The sequence below is a fragment of the Anarrhichthys ocellatus genome, unplaced genomic scaffold (genome assembly GCF_004355925.1).
Source record: "Anarrhichthys ocellatus isolate YVR2014 unplaced genomic scaffold, GSC_Weel_1.0 scaffold34, whole genome shotgun sequence".
Taxonomy (NCBI): domain Eukaryota; kingdom Metazoa; phylum Chordata; class Actinopteri; order Perciformes; family Anarhichadidae; genus Anarrhichthys; species Anarrhichthys ocellatus.
Window position 1 is genome coordinate 1297567 of NW_022280064.1, and position 6979 is coordinate 1304545.

The window sequence follows — 6979 nt, forward strand, 5'->3', positions numbered from 1 at the left end:
AGGATACACAAAAAATTTGAGGATTATTAATTATTTAAATTTGACTAAGTAAGCATTTCCATATCAATAGAACTGTATTTCATTTTGTTTTGAACTTGGATTTACTGAACAGTGTTTAGTTTGTATTTGTGCAACAGAGCTCTGCTAAATTCTAAATATGGATTTACTCATTTTAAACCTATAGTTTTTTTTAACTGATTAAAACTAATCTCGGATTAAATTAATCCTTGCTGGTGCAACACGGCCTGAGAGGATTGAGGTGTCAGCAGTCACTGACAAAACATTTTGAATTCCCATAACCAAGAGAGGTCCTTGAGCATAAAGTCATAAATGAGCAGAATTCAAGATTAGCTTTGGACAGACAGATCTAATAAACTGAGAAATCTTTGTGTTTATGTTTGAAATTATAAAAACAAATGATAAGTTACAGGATCAGAATTAAGAGAATGATTCACTGCAGCAGGCGCCAACAAAAAAACAATTCTATGAATTGTCCTCTGGTTCTGGTTAAGGTCAATAAAGAGCACAGGAAACACAACAGACTTGTGGAATGAACAACCAAAGTGACAGAAGTCTGGTGACTAAATGTCTCAAAGCGTGCAGGAAATGAACAGCAGCGTTCACTTACGTTTAAAAATAGTATTCACTCAAAACATTCAAGGTTTAAACTACAAAATGACCCGACGACGCGGCTGCTCCACGGAGGAAATACCATCTGACTCGTGCATGCAGTGTCTGATGTTCAAGGAAGTGCAAGGTGGCGTCAACCAGCGTCCAGCCAGCACCCTCGACATGCGCAAGGGTGCGAGGGCCCGATCGATGCTGCTTGGAGATTTAATTTGGTATTGTGTCCATCTGAAGAATGTTCATCCGCATGATAGGACATCTTTCATATCATAAAACAGTCATTGATACAAAGTTTAAACCAGGATATGGGATGACATTAAGAGAGTTTGCAAAATGAAACCTCTCATTTTTGTTTTTCTGGTTCTGAACTCAATATTTGACATCAAAGAAAATGTCAGAAGAGAAAAGGGCTAGAGCTCATATAAGCATCAGAGGGAGGAAGCCGGCTGAAAGGCTTTTGAAGTGCTCATGACAACAGCAGGACACTTTGCAATATCTGAGAAGTGCCCTGAAATATTTGTGGAAAGCATTCGTACAACAACAAAAGTGTAAACTACCTGTTGAACTCTAACATATCTGCTTTCCTGGAAAAACTCTCTGCTTTGGAATTGTGGACTTTCTGATTTAAGCCACATGGATTTATAAAGATAAGAATGAACTAACGAGATTTTACCAGATTTCGATTTGTCACATCTGACCTTCAGGCTTTGAGTTTATCTGATAAAAAATGGTAATCTAAAAGAAATATGCAAAGGATTTACAGTATAATGTCAGATTACACCTGACATTATACTGTAAATCCTTTGTAAATTGATATTGGATGGATATATCAAACTCAAAGACTGCAGATCAGATGTGACGAAATCAAAATCGGGTCAAATCTTGTTAGTTTACTCTTCCAATTGAATGCAGCTGCAAACAGTTCAAATCGAACAATATTTCTTTCCCCCCACAACATGCTTTGAAAACCAGCCCGGTCTCACAGATATAAAAGAAACGGTTGCGACCTGTTAACAACGCATTACGTAATTAGTAACTAGGTTCGATTTATGGGGTGGACACACAGATTAAAGGCATCCATGTGACCATGCACAGACAGAGCTAGTTACGTGTTATCAAACAGGAGGGGAGTTGGATGGATCACACAAACACAGGTCTTGTAACCACAAGATCAGTGTTCAAGACCGCTGTTGATATCCCAAAGTTTTGTTGGGTCACAAATACACAAAAATGTTGCATTCGTGGCGTTTTTCTTCAACCTAAGTGATTTAGAAGCCTAAACTTAACGTTTGTTTTGTTACCCACCTTTACACACCTATATTAAGTGTTTTTTTTTTTGCCTAAACCTAACATTCATTTGAAAGTTGCGCTGAGTGACAGAAAAAAAGAGAGGAAAATGTGTGACCATGCACACGAATCAATAGATCAAATTCCGTGACTATTTCAGGAACTGCTGTGTTAACAAAAGTATGGAGGCATGTATTGCGATGGATGTGTTTCCTAACCTATCTATCTGAGCTTTTTAGTTTGCACATATCGTCTCAGCAGGTGTGACAAAAGCATCAAAATGTAACGAGGCAAAGTTCAGAAACTGAAGACAGGCACTTTTAAGGGGTGGTGATAGATCTATTTGTTATGAAGTGTATATTGAAATCTGTGTGTTTGGTTTAGCCTGCTAGGTTTACAAAAGAATAACGCTGTGTCAGTTTAAATTCTTTGAATATTACAATAATCTCAGACAAGACCAAAGGCCACCACTATGAACTGGTGGCGGCAGCTCATTGCTTTTTCTTTATCTTTTCTCGGTCATCTGTAAATTATTTGATATTTATTTGACGTACACAGTTTCATTCTTGTGTCACTCATGTGTAAATATGATATTGTATCAACAAAGTACTGTATTAGTCACGTTTTTTGTTATAAATTGTGAGATTTTATGGAAACGCATACGTGCAAGAATGTTTTTCCTAGCTACGTATAAATTCTTTACTGGCATTCGTAAGGCATGGCAGATTCTCGTGAAAGTTCATCTGGCAGAAAATGAGGCATTTATACAGATTCAAAAAACAACGCTTTTCTGGTGACAAAGGTAAAAAGGTCCAACCAACCAACTCCTGAACAGTTAATTTAACATGTATGGATGATTAGCTTTGAATATCACATAAAGTACTTGATGACATGTACAATACTTTCTGCTAATAATCCCACCATACAACGCATCACATTTTGCAGAAGCAGAAATTATAGTCATGCGTCATTGCATCTGTTAGAGATGACACAACATAGTGATGATTCATATCGTGTCTGAAATCTCAATTTACTGTTCAATACAGAGTTAACCACTGAGTGTATATTTACAGGGAGGAAGTAATAAATGATGGAATGATATTGCCGGATTAACCTGCTGAGGCCTCGGGGCAAGAATGAGCTCATTGGGCCCCATTAACCCCCCCTTCCTTCCTTCCACTCTCAGTGTAAATTAAAATATTACCTTACCTCATTTTTGCTGAGTGGTAATTTCATTCAACATATTAATGGCAGTAAGTTCTAGGGCCCAAGTTAGTAATCCAGTTCGATGAGGCAGTGATTTTGGAGAAAGCCAAGGTGTGACAACTTTGTGTGAAGCGCATATAGACATAATCAGTTACACTCTTCTTCAACTCCAGCAGAGCAGTAGTTCCTCATTACGATGTCTGAAACATCAATGAAATCTGGTTGGCAATTAAATCAAAACATGCCCTTTCAGTTTCATTGGAGTGTTACAATATGTAACTTCCACAGACAGTATATAAGAAGTGGACGCAGTCGTTGTGACGTCATCAATTGGTTGTTTTGAAGCCTCGAGTTTGGAAGTTTTTGACCATCGCCATCTTGTTTTTTTTTGCAACCATAAGTGAGAGAGAGTGGAGCTAAGTACAACTGAACGCTGAATATGACATTTTTAAGCGATTAAAACCATTCCAATTAACTTTCATGAACTTAACACACACTCTGAAAGGGTTAAAGTTGTAAGACACAAACAACTCCCAGACCTGACAACGGCACGGTAGTGACCGGTCAATCACAAGGTAGCCCCGCTCTAAAGCATTCCTAAACTGACTTGGTCATCGTGACTTCACCAATTGTTTTTTTGGACTGCAGTTTTCAAGCCTCGAGTTCAGCAATTTGGCCAATGCCATTTAGGATTTTGGTCCCTGCCATCTTGTTTTTTTGCAACTAGTGAATGTGACCATGTTTTCAATGTTTACTGAGGTGTTAAATTAAGTGAGAAGTAGGGTCATTTTCTCATAGACTTCTATACAATCAGACTTCTCTTTGCAACCAGAGGAGCCGCCCCCTGCTGGCCAGTAGAAAGAATGCGAGTTTAAAGCACATTGTCTTAAATTTTCACTTTTTTTGAGGTAGCCGCCTGGTAACTAAAAATTTTTTTGAAATATATTATGCTCACGCATCATTTTTACGGACGTATTTGCCCTAAAACTGCGTTACATCAGAGGTCGTCAGTGTTTTCCCATTGCAGTTTTTTGTGTGCTTTCCAGGGTCAGTTCAGGTGAATTGTTTGCCTGCTGTGATGTCACTGCTTGAAATCCACATCAATAAAGGAGATCATCATCAACAAAGGAGTAAACACGGAGGTCACGTCCTCACTGTTGGCTCAGAGAGTCCATTTTTGGGTCCAAAAACAGTGGCCAGTGAGTAGGGAAAGACCAGCAGAGAGGGAGCATGGGAGACAACAGATGATGGGATACCACTACAAGAGCAAACATGTTGTTGAGAGCATTGTCCTCAATTCATATAACAGACCATCACATATATTAATGACTCATGGGAATTGCTCTGTCAGTTTCTGGGAAATGTAAAACATTCCAGGAAAAATCCCAGAAAACAGGAAATAGGAAAAGTAAGCAAGAGAGGACGTGACTGCCGGACTGAACAAAAGGAGCAGGAGGAGGAGGGTTGAGAGGAGCACAGAGGACGGGAAAGAAGCATGTTCTCTCGGTAAATGACCATGGGGTCTTCGTAGAATTGCGGTTGTTGCAGCTGAGTAATTTTCCGCTGCAATTTCAGACCACCTGGCATAACAGTGCCCCTCCTCCTCCAAGGGCCATTGCATAACATCATAGAATGGCACATGCACCTAAACTGCGTTGTTAATTAGTTCGTTATCGTAACTGAACAACAATTAATTGAGAGTTCAGTTCACCGCAGTTGAACTCAATCAATAAACAACTATCTGTTTTTTTTTTCTCTTTTGGATTCTGCCTCATTCCAGCCAGTGTGAAGATTCATAGCACAGTGAGCACAGTTAGTGGGTTTGGAGGGGGAGGCCCGAGCTCAGGGGATCCATAAAGTTCAAACGAGGTGACAGATTTACTCCCAGCAAAAGTGAGCTGAGGTGACGATACTGAAAACAAGGACAGTCTGCTCTAATAAACATCACAACAGAGCGAGGGCAGCGGGTGCTGTAATGTGCGTCTACTGCTCGCCATGACTCATCCGCAGCCTTATTCTCATAACACCTTTTTGTGCACTGCTGGAAAAGTTTGATATCTGTTGAAAATAATCTATGCTGGCAGTATTTTCAGTCCAGTTCAACAGGTTATTATTGTGTAACATTCAGTTCAGTGAGCACTTTAGGATCTCTTTGCAGGCAGGGGAGCCTGAATTCCTCATCGCACAGATCCAGGAAAGACCATTAGATCGTGCATGTTACAAATTAACCTCAGTGACATGACCCACGGTGACACAGGTGTCACGCGTCCTTTAAATGTTCTGGAAAGTTCCTTATACAGCTTTATCCTTGATTTTAACTCATGAAGTCCCTAAGTGACACATACGGAACATCTTGGTGGGTCATGTGACAAGGTCATGTGATTTTAGTTGCCATCCTCTCATATTTCCTCACATGCGTGCATCTATATAGTATTTGCATATACAGCGAGTCAGCCAGACCTGCAAGACAAGTACAATACACATTTCAATCATCTCTTGACACTCACACAGCATTTTGGTAAATACACTTCTTCGCTCGCTTGCAGTCAAATGAGAAGAGCAATACACTCACATGTCTGTCCGTCCAATATGAAGCCGGGGCCAGCAGCCAGTTAGCTTAGCTTAGCATTAAAACTGGAAAAGGGGAATCAGCTAGCCTGTGACAAAATTTGTCAGACTATATATTAAACAGACACATGTGAGCGTGGTATCAACCTTTTCATCTAACTAGCAAATAAGAGTATTTCTCAAATTATCAAACCACCCCTTGAATGAATGGCTTACTTTAAAGCCCTTGCTAAACAACAGGAGCCAAACTATACATGTGTCTTGACCCCATGGGTCACAAAAAGGTGACATTTAAATTCACAGGGCTCGCTAATTTTTTTCAAGTAGCATGTGATCTTCACAAATGACCTGCCGACGTGGCAGACTTTACTGGACCTGTATATTTTTGTCTGTTTACGTCCAGACAAGGGCTTGCACAACAAGTGTAGAACTCACAGAGATAAGGGTGTCTGTCAATTATTGGATCCGACTCGTCCTTAATCTAACAGAGATTAAGGACAAGAGATTAAGAACATGTTACTTCATTGCCTTTCATCTCAACCTTGTGTTGAAATGAAAGGCAAGGGTGTAAAACACTTTGTGTACTCTATGCTGCCAACAGACAGGACATATATGACACTGAATCACCTCTCTGCTGGCAGAGGTGACGTACTTCAATGGAAACAAGGAGTGTCTTCCTCTCTGTTCCTGCTGAGCAAGTTGTTGCTAATTTGCTAATTTCAGTAGCAAGCGGCAATAGTAAATACTAGCATATGTTTATTGCCTCAGCAAATTCCGTCTCAGAGACGCAGGATTACTTAAGTGATTTATTAACATGTCAGCAGGTGGTAAAAGTCCAAATAGGCAGAAAGTGGAGCAGGCAGTTTACAGGCAACTAAGCACCACATAACATACGACGACACACTGACAAAGAACAAAGGAACCGGGCTGGTACATGTAGCAAATGACTGATAGGGGAAGTGAGAACAGGTGAGCAGGAGGTCTGGTGAGTGCAGGGCTAACGAGGGACAGGTGAAACTAATCGGGGGGGAACCACACAAACACAGGAAGTGAGGTGATCTGAAACGAGAGGTGAGTAACAACATTTTTTTTTTAAAGTAATACGAAACATGAATGATATGAAAGGCAAACATGGAGCAGGGGCAGAAATAACAAAAACATGAACAAATTAGAGACATTCGGAAGCCGTTAAAAGAAATGTAAAAAAGCTTTGAAATTTCATAACACACCAGCATGTTTCATCCTAAAAATATGTTACATCAGATTCCTCCGATTTTTTTGTCTGTTCCCA